The sequence below is a fragment of the Schistocerca serialis genome, unplaced genomic scaffold, assembly GCF_023864345.2.
Source record: "Schistocerca serialis cubense isolate TAMUIC-IGC-003099 unplaced genomic scaffold, iqSchSeri2.2 HiC_scaffold_1375, whole genome shotgun sequence".
Taxonomy (NCBI): domain Eukaryota; kingdom Metazoa; phylum Arthropoda; class Insecta; order Orthoptera; family Acrididae; genus Schistocerca; species Schistocerca serialis.
In genome coordinates this window covers 32,881-45,168 of record NW_026047597.1, presented here as the reverse complement: position 1 = coordinate 45,168, position 12,288 = coordinate 32,881, and the positions used below count along the sequence as shown (strand labels likewise).

The 12,288-nt window shown below is 50.3% G+C and overlaps 21 non-coding genes across 21 annotated transcripts; all 21 read right to left on the bottom strand.

Annotated features, from left to right (window-relative positions):
- Window positions 1-359: 359 nt before the first annotated feature.
- Window positions 360-441, bottom strand: Trnas-cga (transfer RNA serine (anticodon CGA)). The gene has a single exon. It is a non-coding gene; the product is annotated as a tRNA-Ser (tRNA).
- A 138-nt stretch (window positions 442-579) lies between these two features.
- Trnak-uuu (transfer RNA lysine (anticodon UUU)) lies at window positions 580-652 on the bottom strand. Its single transcript has one exon. It is a non-coding gene; the product is annotated as a tRNA-Lys (tRNA).
- Window positions 653-1,191: 539 nt separating this feature from the next.
- Window positions 1,192-1,264, bottom strand: Trnaf-gaa (transfer RNA phenylalanine (anticodon GAA)). Its single transcript has one exon. It is a non-coding gene; the product is annotated as a tRNA-Phe (tRNA).
- A 611-nt stretch (window positions 1,265-1,875) lies between these two features.
- Trnas-uga (transfer RNA serine (anticodon UGA)) lies at window positions 1,876-1,957 on the bottom strand. Its single transcript has one exon. It is a non-coding gene; the product is annotated as a tRNA-Ser (tRNA).
- Window positions 1,958-2,508: 551 nt separating this feature from the next.
- On the bottom strand, window positions 2,509-2,591 carry Trnas-cga (transfer RNA serine (anticodon CGA)). Its single transcript has one exon. It is a non-coding gene; the product is annotated as a tRNA-Ser (tRNA).
- Window positions 2,592-3,339: 748 nt separating this feature from the next.
- On the bottom strand, window positions 3,340-3,412 carry Trnaf-gaa (transfer RNA phenylalanine (anticodon GAA)). Its single transcript has one exon. It is a non-coding gene; the product is annotated as a tRNA-Phe (tRNA).
- Window positions 3,413-4,023: 611 nt separating this feature from the next.
- Trnas-uga (transfer RNA serine (anticodon UGA)) lies at window positions 4,024-4,105 on the bottom strand. Its single transcript has one exon. It is a non-coding gene; the product is annotated as a tRNA-Ser (tRNA).
- A 552-nt stretch (window positions 4,106-4,657) lies between these two features.
- Window positions 4,658-4,740, bottom strand: Trnas-cga (transfer RNA serine (anticodon CGA)). Its single transcript has one exon. It is a non-coding gene; the product is annotated as a tRNA-Ser (tRNA).
- A 137-nt stretch (window positions 4,741-4,877) lies between these two features.
- On the bottom strand, window positions 4,878-4,950 carry Trnak-uuu (transfer RNA lysine (anticodon UUU)). Its single transcript has one exon. It is a non-coding gene; the product is annotated as a tRNA-Lys (tRNA).
- Window positions 4,951-5,489: 539 nt separating this feature from the next.
- Window positions 5,490-5,561, bottom strand: Trnaf-gaa (transfer RNA phenylalanine (anticodon GAA)). Its single transcript has one exon. It is a non-coding gene; the product is annotated as a tRNA-Phe (tRNA).
- A 611-nt stretch (window positions 5,562-6,172) lies between these two features.
- Trnas-uga (transfer RNA serine (anticodon UGA)) lies at window positions 6,173-6,254 on the bottom strand. Its single transcript has one exon. It is a non-coding gene; the product is annotated as a tRNA-Ser (tRNA).
- Window positions 6,255-6,945: 691 nt separating this feature from the next.
- Trnas-cga (transfer RNA serine (anticodon CGA)) lies at window positions 6,946-7,027 on the bottom strand. The gene has a single exon. It is a non-coding gene; the product is annotated as a tRNA-Ser (tRNA).
- A 138-nt stretch (window positions 7,028-7,165) lies between these two features.
- On the bottom strand, window positions 7,166-7,238 carry Trnak-uuu (transfer RNA lysine (anticodon UUU)). The gene has a single exon. It is a non-coding gene; the product is annotated as a tRNA-Lys (tRNA).
- Window positions 7,239-7,777: 539 nt separating this feature from the next.
- Window positions 7,778-7,850, bottom strand: Trnaf-gaa (transfer RNA phenylalanine (anticodon GAA)). The gene has a single exon. It is a non-coding gene; the product is annotated as a tRNA-Phe (tRNA).
- Window positions 7,851-8,461: 611 nt separating this feature from the next.
- On the bottom strand, window positions 8,462-8,543 carry Trnas-uga (transfer RNA serine (anticodon UGA)). Its single transcript has one exon. It is a non-coding gene; the product is annotated as a tRNA-Ser (tRNA).
- A 691-nt stretch (window positions 8,544-9,234) lies between these two features.
- On the bottom strand, window positions 9,235-9,316 carry Trnas-cga (transfer RNA serine (anticodon CGA)). Its single transcript has one exon. It is a non-coding gene; the product is annotated as a tRNA-Ser (tRNA).
- A 138-nt stretch (window positions 9,317-9,454) lies between these two features.
- On the bottom strand, window positions 9,455-9,527 carry Trnak-uuu (transfer RNA lysine (anticodon UUU)). Its single transcript has one exon. It is a non-coding gene; the product is annotated as a tRNA-Lys (tRNA).
- A 539-nt stretch (window positions 9,528-10,066) lies between these two features.
- Trnaf-gaa (transfer RNA phenylalanine (anticodon GAA)) lies at window positions 10,067-10,139 on the bottom strand. Its single transcript has one exon. It is a non-coding gene; the product is annotated as a tRNA-Phe (tRNA).
- Window positions 10,140-10,750: 611 nt separating this feature from the next.
- Window positions 10,751-10,832, bottom strand: Trnas-uga (transfer RNA serine (anticodon UGA)). The gene has a single exon. It is a non-coding gene; the product is annotated as a tRNA-Ser (tRNA).
- Window positions 10,833-11,523: 691 nt separating this feature from the next.
- Trnas-cga (transfer RNA serine (anticodon CGA)) lies at window positions 11,524-11,605 on the bottom strand. The gene has a single exon. It is a non-coding gene; the product is annotated as a tRNA-Ser (tRNA).
- Window positions 11,606-11,743: 138 nt separating this feature from the next.
- Trnak-uuu (transfer RNA lysine (anticodon UUU)) lies at window positions 11,744-11,816 on the bottom strand. Its single transcript has one exon. It is a non-coding gene; the product is annotated as a tRNA-Lys (tRNA).
- Window positions 11,817-12,288: the final 472 nt, after the last annotated feature.

Below are 12,288 nucleotides of genomic sequence, written 5' to 3'. Positions count from 1 at the left end.
TTAAAACGATGGACATACCTCCAAGCAGCTGCGAGATCTTAAGAAAAGAAACGCTGCACCACTGCCTTTGCCGCACTCGAATGATTGAATTGCGATTCTTAAAAAGAAATGAATGTTCGCTCTGTCCTACACTTTCGAGCACATCTGTGTACTCACGATCTCAGCGACGGCTTTCTGCAGTCCCAGCGTCAGTGCGAGGTGAACCGATGGCCACAGTAAGCAGCGGTCGTCGCGAAACTCAGTATTCTTAAACGGAAACTTTCGTCTTGTTGAGAATGGCGTCACTGGTTTGCACCCGCATTCGCCCACGCATGTCACATGTGTGCGAAAATTTTTGCTCCTCTTTACGCAAAATCGCACGCAGCCGGTAGGATTCGAACCTACGCTCCCAGAGGGAATCTGATTTCGAGTCAGACGCCTTAACCACTCGGCCACGACTGCCGGTAGCGCGGTGTTGTCCCGACACATGCAACTGCTACCGTTTAAAGCACTGTGGTGTCAGAAAACGGCGTAGCTTCATTATTTTCCGTAGCGTTTCCACCGCTACCAGACGAATCGCTACCAAAGTATTAAAATTTCCGCCCGGACAGGGACTTGAACCCTGGACCCTTAGGTTAAAAGCCTAATGCTCTACCGACTGAGCTATCCGGGCTCACACGACGCTGTGATACCTCTCACGATGCACAACTATACATTGACTCATGTCGTTTACTGTTGTGCAATCGCTGCATGGGGCCGTTACTAATAAAACGTCGCCTAAATGCTGTCTGCAGACTTATCGCACTAAGCTCGTAACACACTATCGAAGACTGCTGACACACGATGCAACAACAAATTGCAGGAGTCGTTGCGTCTCATACGTTGGAGCAGAGAATTTACATATTTTGTCGACACTCACTGGGCAATTGGAAAATTCGCAAGCATTTCGAATGCAATGTTTCCCACGTTTTCGCTCGTTTCACGGTTCCGTTGAAATCGTTCTTCACCACCTGACACAGAAAAAGGAACGCAGTCGGTAGGACTTTTTTGATTCTTTTGCTTCTAAGGGAGTTAGTTGTCTAGTGAGTTCCTCTTATGGCATGCACTAGACAACCAGAACAGCTACAGGAGAGAGTCATTTTTGTTGTCAGCGGTAGTTGCATTATCACCAACGCAGAGCCATTCCATTGGCGTCGCATCAAAACGAATACCTGCCGAAACCCGGGATCGAACCAGGGACCTTTAGATCTTCAGTCTAACGCTCTCCCAACTGAGCTATTTCGGCTGACATTGAACGTTCCTGTTTGCATGTGTTTGTTAACCTCTGCCTCGTTGCCAATTTCACAGTCACCTTCGTCTGATAAGACACAGGGACGCTGAAAGGCGAGCAGCCGATGCAGTGAAGTCCCACACACATTTCTTCTGCTTCCATCATCGTAACAAGCAAACATGTCGACTCGACTCGTGTAATATTCACTTCGCTGACTTCACGTGACGCCGCGCTGGCGCTAGAAAACCCGTGCTATATCGATGCCAGGGGCAACTCGTGTGCAGAGAACGAGACACAAGAAGGAGTGAGCCTCTCCACCGTATGAGAGGCAGTATCTAGGAGATACACACGGTAAAACATTCGACTTGCGTTAGCTCATCAATTGCTACACGTCATCGTCTGCAAGCTAAGATGGACACATCTGCACTGCCCAGTGAGGCGACACTTGTACTAACACCCGGTGGGCGGCTGTGAGACGAGGAGATGAGCTGCGGCTTCTGAGCGCGACTGTAACGCTGCGCCCTGGATCAAATAACACTGCACATTGCTGGTGACGCGCGTGTTTAGTAGTGACGCAACTGCTAGGATGCAGCTGAACGTCCATCTTTTGAGAGCGAGAAAATTTTCGCAGTCGGCAGGACTCGAACCTACGCTCCCAGAGGGAATCTGATTTCAAGTCAGACGCCTTAACCACTCGGCCACGACTGCCGGTGGCAGAAGCGACTCCCGACAAGTGGAACCGCCGTCTTTAGAAGCAATCTGATGGCAGAAAGCGGCGTGGCGTCACTCTTTTCTGTAGGGTTTCCATTAGCCGTTACGACAGTGTGTTAATTTTCGCCTGGCGGGGGTTTGAGCCCGGGACCCTTTGGTTGAAGGTCTAGCGCTCTACCGACTGAGCTGTCCGGTCCCTCGCCGAGCGTTGTGGTGCATGCTACATGGTGTGCGAGTGATTCGCGTGTTGTAATTACTGGCTTATGGCTCCAATGGCGACTTCACCGACTTCCCACTGACGCACCGCTGACGCTAGTTTTGTGTCGTCTTAAAACGATGGACATACCTCCAAGCAGCTGCGAGATCTTAAGAAAAGAAACGCTGCACCACTGCCTTTGCCGCACTCGAATGATTGAATTGCGATTCTTAAAAAGAAATGAATGTTCGCTCTGTCCTACACTTTCGAGCACATCTGTGTACTCACGATCTCAGCGACGGCTTTCTGCAGTCCCAGCGTCAGTGCGAGGTGAACCGATGGCCACAGTAAGCAGCGGTCGTAGGATTCGAACCTACGCTCCCAGAGGGAATCTGATTTCGAGTCAGACGCCTTAACCACTCGGCCACGACTGCCGGTAGCGCGGTGTTGTCCCGACACATGCAACTGCTACCGTTTAAAGCACTGTGGTGTCAGAAAACGGCGTAGCTTCATTATTTTCCGTAGCGTTTCCACCGCTACCAGACGAATCGCTACCAAAGTATTAAAATTTCCGCCCGGACAGGGACTTGAACCCTGGACCCTTAGGTTAAAGCCTAATGCTCTACCGACTGAGCTATCCGGGCTCACACGACGCTGTGATACCTCTCACGATGCACAACTATACATTGACTCATGTCGTTTACTGTTGTGCAATCGCTGCATGGGGCCGTTACTAATAAAACGTCGCCTAAATGCTGTCTGCAGACTTATCGCACTAAGCTCGTAACACACTATCGAAGACTGCTGACACACGATGCAACAACAAATTGCAGGAGTCGTTGCGTCTCATACGTTGGAGCAGAGAATTTACATATTTTGTCGACACTCACTGGGCAATTGGAAAATTCGCAAGCATTTCGAATGCAATGTTTCCCACGTTTTCGCTCGTTTCACGGTTCCGTTGAAATCGTTCTTCACCACCTGACACAGAAAAAGGAACGCAGTCGGTAGGACTTTTTTGATTCTTTTGCTTCTAAGGGAGTTAGTTGTCTAGTGAGTTCCTCTTATGGCATGCACTAGACAACCAGAACAGCTACAGGAGAGAGTCATTTTTGTTGTCAGCGGTAGTTGCATTATCACCAACGCAGAGCCATTCCATTGGCGTCGCATCAAAACGAATACCTGCCGAAACCCGGGATCGAACCAGGGACCTTTAGATCTTCAGTCTAACGCTCTCCCAACTGAGCTATTTCGGCTGACATTGAACGTTCCTGTTTGCATGTGTTTGTTAACCTCTGCCTCGTTGCCAATTTCACAGTCACCTTCGTCTGATAAGACACAGGGACGCTGAAAGGCGAGCAGCCGATGCAGTGAAGTCCCACACACATTTCTTCTGCTTCCATCATCGTAACAAGCAAACATGTCGACTCGACTCGTGTAATATTCACTTCGCTGACTTCACGTGACGCCGCGCTGGCGCTAGAAAACCCGTGCTATATCGATGCCAGGGGCAACTCGTGTGCAGAGAACGAGACACAAGAAGGAGTGAGCCTCTCCACCGTATGAGAGGCAGTATCTAGGAGATACACACGGTAAAACATTCGACTTGCGTTAGCTCATCAATTGCTACACGTCATCGTCTGCAAGCTAAGATGGACACATCTGCACTGCCCAGTGAGGCGACACTTGTACTAACACCCGGTGGGCGGCTGTGAGACGAGGAGATGAGCTGCGGCTTCTGAGCGCGACTGTAACGCTGCGCCCTGGATCAAATAACACTGCACATTGCTGGTGACGCGCGTGTTTAGTAGTGACGCAACTGCTAGGATGCAGCTGAACGTCCATCTTTTGAGAGCGAGAAAATTTTCGCAGTCGGCAGGACTCGAACCTACGCTCCCAGAGGGAATCTGATTTCAAGTCAGACGCCTTAACCACTCGGCCACGACTGCCGGTGGCAGAAGCGACTCCCGACAAGTGGAACCGCCGTCTTTAGAAGCAATCTGATGGCAGAAAGCGGCGTGGCGTCACTCTTTTCTGTAGGGTTTCCATTAGCCGTTACGACAGTGTGTTAATTTTCGCCTGGCGGGGGTTTGAGCCCGGGACCCTTTGGTTGAAGGTCTAGCGCTCTACCGACTGAGCTGTCCGGTCCCTCGGCCGAGCGTTGTGGTGCATGCTACATGTTGTGCGAGTGATTCGCGTGTTGTAATTACTGGCTTATGGCTCCAATGGCGACTTCACCGACTTCCCACTGACGCACCGCTGACGCTAGTTTTGTGTCGTCTTAAAACGATGGACATACCTCCAAGCAGCTGCGAGATCTTAAGAAAAGAAACGCTGCACCACTGCCTTTGCCGCACTCGAATGATTGAATTGCGATTCTTAAAAAGAAATGAATGTTCGCTCTGTCCTACACTTTCGAGCACATCTGTGTACTCACGATCTCAGCGACGGCTTTCTGCAGTCCCAGCGTCAGTGCGAGGTGAACCGATGGCCACAGTAAGCAGCGGTCGTAGGATTCGAACCTACGCTCCCAGAGGGAATCTGATTTCGAGTCAGACGCCTTAACCACTCGGCCACGACTGCCGGTAGCGCGGTGTTGTCCCGACACATGCAACTGCTACCGTTTAAAGCACTGTGGTGTCAGAAAACGGCGTAGCTTCATTATTTTCCGTAGCGTTTCCACCGCTACCAGACGAATCGCTACCAAAGTATTAAAATTTCCGCCCGGACAGGGACTTGAACCCTGGACCCTTAGGTTAAAAGCCTAATGCTCTACCGACTGAGCTATCCGGGCTCACACGACGCTGTGATACCTCTCACGATGCACAACTATACATTGACTCATGTCGTTTACTGTTGTGCAATCGCTGCATGGGGCCGTTACTAATAAAACGTCGCCTAAATGCTGTCTGCAGACTTATCGCACTAAGCTCGTAACACACTATCGAAGACTGCTGACACACGATGCAACAACAAATTGCAGGAGTCGTTGCGTCTCATACGTTGGAGCAGAGAATTTACATATTTTGTCGACACTCACTGGGCAATTGGAAAATTCGCAAGCATTTCGAATGCAATGTTTCCCACGTTTTCGCTCGTTTCACGGTTCCGTTGAAATCGTTCTTCACCACCTGACACAGAAAAAGGAACGCAGTCGGTAGGACTTTTTTGATTCTTTTGCTTCTAAGGGAGTTAGTTGTCTAGTGAGTTCCTCTTATGGCATGCACTAGACAACCAGAACAGCTACAGGAGAGAGTCATTTTTGTTGTCAGCGGTAGTTGCATTATCACCAACGCAGAGCCATTCCATTGGCGTCGCATCAAAACGAATACCTGCCGAAACCCGGGATCGAACAGGGACCTTTAGATCTTCAGTCTAACGCTCTCCCAACTGAGCTATTTCGGCTGACATTGAACGTTCCTGTTTGCATGTGTTTGTTAACCTCTGCCTCGTTGCCAATTTCACAGTCACCTTCGTCTGATAAGACACAGGGACGCTGAAAGGCGAGCAGCCGATGCAGTGAAGTCCCACACACATTTCTTCTGCTTCCATCATCGTAACAAGCAAACATGTCGACTCGACTCGTGTAATATTCACTTCGCTGACTTCACGTGACGCCGCGCTGGCGCTAGAAAACCCGTGCTATATCGATGCCAGGGGCAACTCGTGTGCAGAGAACGAGACACAAGAAGGAGTGAGCCTCTCCACCGTATGAGAGGCAGTATCTAGGAGATACACACGGTAAAACATTCGACTTGCGTTAGCTCATCAATTGCTACACGTCATCGTCTGCAAGCTAAGATGGACACATCTGCACTGCCCAGTGAGGCGACACTTGTACTAACACCCGGTGGGCGGCTGTGAGACGAGGAGATGAGCTGCGGCTTCTGAGCGCGACTGTAACGCTGCGCCCTGGATCAAATAACACTGCACATTGCTGGTGACGCGCGTGTTTAGTAGTGACGCAACTGCTAGGATGCAGCTGAACGTCCATCTTTTGAGAGCGAGAAAATTTTCGCAGTCGGCAGGACTCGAACCTACGCTCCCAGAGGGAATCTGATTTCAAGTCAGACGCCTTAACCACTCGGCCACGACTGCCGGTGGCAGAAGCGACTCCCGACAAGTGGAACCGCCGTCTTTAGAAGCAATCTGATGGCAGAAAGCGGCGTGGCGTCACTCTTTTCTGTAGGGTTTCCATTAGCCGTTACGACAGTGTGTTAATTTTCGCCTGGCGGGGGTTTGAGCCCGGGACCCTTTGGTTGAAGGTCTAGCGCTCTACCGACTGAGCTGTCCGGTCCCTCGGCCGAGCGTTGTGGTGCATGCTACATGGTGTGCGAGTGATTCGCGTGTTGTAATTACTGGCTTATGGCTCCAATGGCGACTTCACCGACTTCCCACTGACGCACCGCTGACGCTAGTTTTGTGTCGTCTTAAAACGATGGACATACCTCCAAGCAGCTGCGAGATCTTAAGAAAAGAAACGCTGCACCACTGCCTTTGCCGCACTCGAATGATTGAATTGCGATTCTTAAAAAGAAATGAATGTTCGCTCTGTCCTACACTTTCGAGCACATCTGTGTACTCACGATCTCAGCGACGGCTTTCTGCAGTCCCAGCGTCAGTGCGAGGTGAACCGATGGCCACAGTAAGCAGCGGTCGTCGCGAAACTCAGTATTCTTAAACGGAAACTTTCGTCTTGTTGAGAATGGCGTCACTGGTTTGCACCCGCATTCGCCCACGCATGTCACATGTGTGCGAAAATTTTTGCTCCTCTTTACGCAAAATCGCACGCAGCCGGTAGGATTCGAACCTACGCTCCCAGAGGGAATCTGATTTCGAGTCAGACGCCTTAACCACTCGGCCACGACTGCCGGTAGCGCGGTGTTGTCCCGACACATGCAACTGCTACCGTTTAAAGCACTGTGGTGTCAGAAAACGGCGTAGCTTCATTATTTTCCGTAGCGTTTCCACCGCTACCAGACGAATCGCTACCAAAGTATTAAAATTTCCGCCCGGACAGGGACTTGAACCCTGGACCCTTAGGTTAAAAGCCTAATGCTCTACCGACTGAGCTATCCGGGCTCACACGACGCTGTGATACCTCTCACGATGCACAACTATACATTGACTCATGTCGTTTACTGTTGTGCAATCGCTGCATGGGGCCGTTACTAATAAAACGTCGCCTAAATGCTGTCTGCAGACTTATCGCACTAAGCTCGTAACACACTATCGAAGACTGCTGACACACGATGCAACAACAAATTGCAGGAGTCGTTGCGTCTCATACGTTGGAGCAGAGAATTTACATATTTTGTCGACACTCACTGGGCAATTGGAAAATTCGCAAGCATTTCGAATGCAATGTTTCCCACGTTTTCGCTCGTTTCACGGTTCCGTTGAAATCGTTCTTCACCACCTGACACAGAAAAAGGAACGCAGTCGGTAGGACTTTTTTGATTCTTTTGCTTCTAAGGGAGTTAGTTGTCTAGTGAGTTCCTCTTATGGCATGCACTAGACAACCAGAACAGCTACAGGAGAGAGTCATTTTTGTTGTCAGCGGTAGTTGCATTATCACCAACGCAGAGCCATTCCATTGGCGTCGCATCAAAACGAATACCTGCCGAAACCCGGGATCGAACCAGGGACCTTTAGATCTTCAGTCTAACGCTCTCCCAACTGAGCTATTTCGGCTGACATTGAACGTTCCTGTTTGCATGTGTTTGTTAACCTCTGCCTCGTTGCCAATTTCACAGTCACCTTCGTCTGATAAGACACAGGGACGCTGAAAGGCGAGCAGCCGATGCAGTGAAGTCCCACACACATTTCTTCTGCTTCCATCATCGTAACAAGCAAACATGTCGACTCGACTCGTGTAATATTCACTTCGCTGACTTCACGTGACGCCGCGCTGGCGCTAGAAAACCCGTGCTATATCGATGCCAGGGGCAACTCGTGTGCAGAGAACGAGACACAAGAAGGAGTGAGCCTCTCCACCGTATGAGAGGCAGTATCTAGGAGATACACACGGTAAAACATTCGACTTGCGTTAGCTCATCAATTGCTACACGTCATCGTCTGCAAGCTAAGATGGACACATCTGCACTGCCCAGTGAGGCGACACTTGTACTAACACCCGGTGGGCGGCTGTGAGACGAGGAGATGAGCTGCGGCTTCTGAGCGCGACTGTAACGCTGCGCCCTGGATCAAATAACACTGCACATTGCTGGTGACGCGCGTGTTTAGTAGTGACGCAACTGCTAGGATGCAGCTGAACGTCCATCTTTTGAGAGCGAGAAAATTTTCGCAGTCGGCAGGACTCGAACCTACGCTCCCAGAGGGAATCTGATTTCAAGTCAGACGCCTTAACCACTCGGCCACGACTGCCGGTGGCAGAAGCGACTCCCGACAAGTGGAACCGCCGTCTTTAGAAGCAATCTGATGGCAGAAAGCGGCGTGGCGTCACTCTTTTCTGTAGGGTTTCCATTAGCCGTTACGACAGTGTGTTAATTTTCGCCTGGCGGGGGTTTGAGCCCGGGACCCTTTGGTTGAAGGTCTAGCGCTCTACCGACTGAGCTGTCCGGTCCCTCGGCCGAGCGTTGTGGTGCATGCTACATGGTGTGCGAGTGATTCGCGTGTTGTAATTACTGGCTTATGGCTCCAATGGCGACTTCACCGACTTCCCACTGACGCACCGCTGACGCTAGTTTTGTGTCGTCTTAAAACGATGGACATACCTCCAAGCAGCTGCGAGATCTTAAGAAAAGAAACGCTGCACCACTGCCTTTGCCGCACTCGAATGATTGAATTGCGATTCTTAAAAAGAAATGAATGTTCGCTCTGTCCTACACTTTCGAGCACATCTGTGTACTCACGATCTCAGCGACGGCTTTCTGCAGTCCCAGCGTCAGTGCGAGGTGAACCGATGGCCACAGTAAGCAGCGGTCGTCGCGAAACTCAGTATTCTTAAACGGAAACTTTCGTCTTGTTGAGAATGGCGTCACTGGTTTGCACCCGCATTCGCCCACGCATGTCACATGTGTGCGAAAATTTTTGCTCCTCTTTACGCAAAATCGCACGCAGCCGGTAGGATTCGAACCTACGCTCCCAGAGGGAATCTGATTTCGAGTCAGACGCCTTAACCACTCGGCCACGACTGCCGGTAGCGCGGTGTTGTCCCGACACATGCAACTGCTACCGTTTAAAGCACTGTGGTGTCAGAAAACGGCGTAGCTTCATTATTTTCCGTAGCGTTTCCACCGCTACCAGACGAATCGCTACCAAAGTATTAAAATTTCCGCCCGGACAGGGACTTGAACCCTGGACCCTTAGGTTAAAAGCCTAATGCTCTACCGACTGAGCTATCCGGGCTCACACGACGCTGTGATACCTCTCACGATGCACAACTATACATTGACTCATGTCGTTTACTGTTGTGCAATCGCTGCATGGGGCCGTTACTAATAAAACGTCGCCTAAATGCTGTCTGCAGACTTATCGCACTAAGCTCGTAACACACTATCGAAGACTGCTGACACACGATGCAACAACAAATTGCAGGAGTCGTTGCGTCTCATACGTTGGAGCAGAGAATTTACATATTTTGTCGACACTCACTGGGCAATTGGAAAATTCGCAAGCATTTCGAATGCAATGTTTCCCACGTTTTCGCTCGTTTCACGGTTCCGTTGAAATCGTTCTTCACCACCTGACACAGAAAAAGGAACGCAGTCGGTAGGACTTTTTTGATTCTTTTGCTTCTAAGGGAGTTAGTTGTCTAGTGAGTTCCTCTTATGGCATGCACTAGACAACCAGAACAGCTACAGGAGAGAGTCATTTTTGTTGTCAGCGGTAGTTGCATTATCACCAACGCAGAGCCATTCCATTGGCGTCGCATCAAAACGAATACCTGCCGAAACCCGGGATCGAACCAGGGACCTTTAGATCTTCAGTCTAACGCTCTCCCAACTGAGCTATTTCGGCTGACATTGAACGTTCCTGTTTGCATGTGTTTGTTAACCTCTGCCTCGTTGCCAATTTCACAGTCACCTTCGTCTGATAAGACACAGGGACGCTGAAAGGCGAGCAGCCGATGCAGTGAAGTCCCACACACATTTCTTCTGCTTCCATCATCGTAACAAGCAAACATGTCGACTCGACTCGTGTAATATTCACTTCGCTGACTTCACGTGACGCCGCGCTGGCGCTAGAAAACCCGTGCTATATCGATGCCAGGGGCAACTCGTGTGCAGAGAACGAGACACAAGAAGGAGTGAGCCTCTCCACCGTATGAGAGGCAGTATCTAGGAGATACACACGGTAAAACATTCGACTTGCGTTAGCTCATCAATTGCTACACGTCATCGTCTGCAAGCTAAGATGGACACATCTGCACTGCCCAGTGAGGCGACACTTGTACTAACACCCGGTGGGCGGCTGTGAGACGAGGAGATGAGCTGCGGCTTCTGAGCGCGACTGTAACGCTGCGCCCTGGATCAAATAACACTGCACATTGCTGGTGACGCGCGTGTTTAGTAGTGACGCAACTGCTAGGATGCAGCTGAACGTCCATCTTTTGAGAGCGAGAAAATTTTCGCAGTCGGCAGGACTCGAACCTACGCTCCCAGAGGGAATCTGATTTCAAGTCAGACGCCTTAACCACTCGGCCACGACTGCCGGTGGCAGAAGCGACTCCCGACAAGTGGAACCGCCGTCTTTAGAAGCAATCTGATGGCAGAAAGCGGCGTGGCGTCACTCTTTTCTGTAGGGTTTCCATTAGCCGTTACGACAGTGTGTTAATTTTCGCCTGGCGGGGGTTTGAGCCCGGGACCCTTTGGTTGAAGGTCTAGCGCTCTACCGACTGAGCTGTCCGGTCCCTCGGCCGAGCGTTGTGGTGCATGCTACATGGTGTGCGAGTGATTCGCGTGTTGTAATTACTGGCTTATGGCTCCAATGGCGACTTCACCGACTTCCCACTGACGCACCGCTGACGCTAGTTTTGTGTCGTCTTAAAACGATGGACATACCTCCAAGCAGCTGCGAGATCTTAAGAAAAGAAACGCTGCACCACTGCCTTTGCCGCACTCGAATGATTGAATTGCGATTCTTAAAAAGAAATGAATGTTCGCTCTGTCCTACACTTTCGAGCACATCTGTGTACTCACGATCTCAGCGACGGCTTTCTGCAGTCCCAGCGTCAGTGCGAGGTGAACCGATGGCCACAGTAAGCAGCGGTCGTCGCGAAACTCAGTATTCTTAAACGGAAACTTTCGTCTTGTTGAGAATGGCGTCACTGGTTTGCACCCGCATTCGCCCACGCATGTCACATGTGTGCGAAAATTTTTGCTCCTCTTTACGCAAAATCGCACGCAGCCGGTAGGATTCGAACCTACGCTCCCAGAGGGAATCTGATTTCGAGTCAGACGCCTTAACCACTCGGCCACGACTGCCGGTAGCGCGGTGTTGTCCCGACACATGCAACTGCTACCGTTTAAAGCACTGTGGTGTCAGAAAACGGCGTAGCTTCATTATTTTCCGTAGCGTTTCCACCGCTACCAGACGAATCGCTACCAAAGTATTAAAATTTCCGCCCGGACAGGGACTTGAACCCTGGACCCTTAGGTTAAAAGCCTAATGCTCTACCGACTGAGCTATCCGGGCTCACACGACGCTGTGATACCTCTCACGATGCACAACTATACATTGACTCATGTCGTTTACTGTTGTGCAATCGCTGCATGGGGCCGTTACTAATAAAACGTCGCCTAAATGCTGTCTGCAGACTTATCGCACTAAGCTCGTAACACACTATCGAAGACTGCTGACACACGATGCAACAACAAATTGCAGGAGTCGTTGCGTCTCATACGTTGGAGCAGAGAATTTACATATTTTGTCGACACTCACTGGGCAATTGGAAAATTCGCAAGCATTTCGAATGCAATGTTTCCCACGTTTTCGCTCGTTTCACGGTTCCGTTGAAATCGTTCTTCACCACCTGACACAGAAAAAGGAACGCAGTCGGTAGGACTTTTTTGATTCTTTTGCTTCTAAGGGAGTTAGTTGTCTAGTGAGTTCCTCTTATGGCATGCACTAGACAACCAGAACAGCTACAGGAGAGAGTCATTTTTGT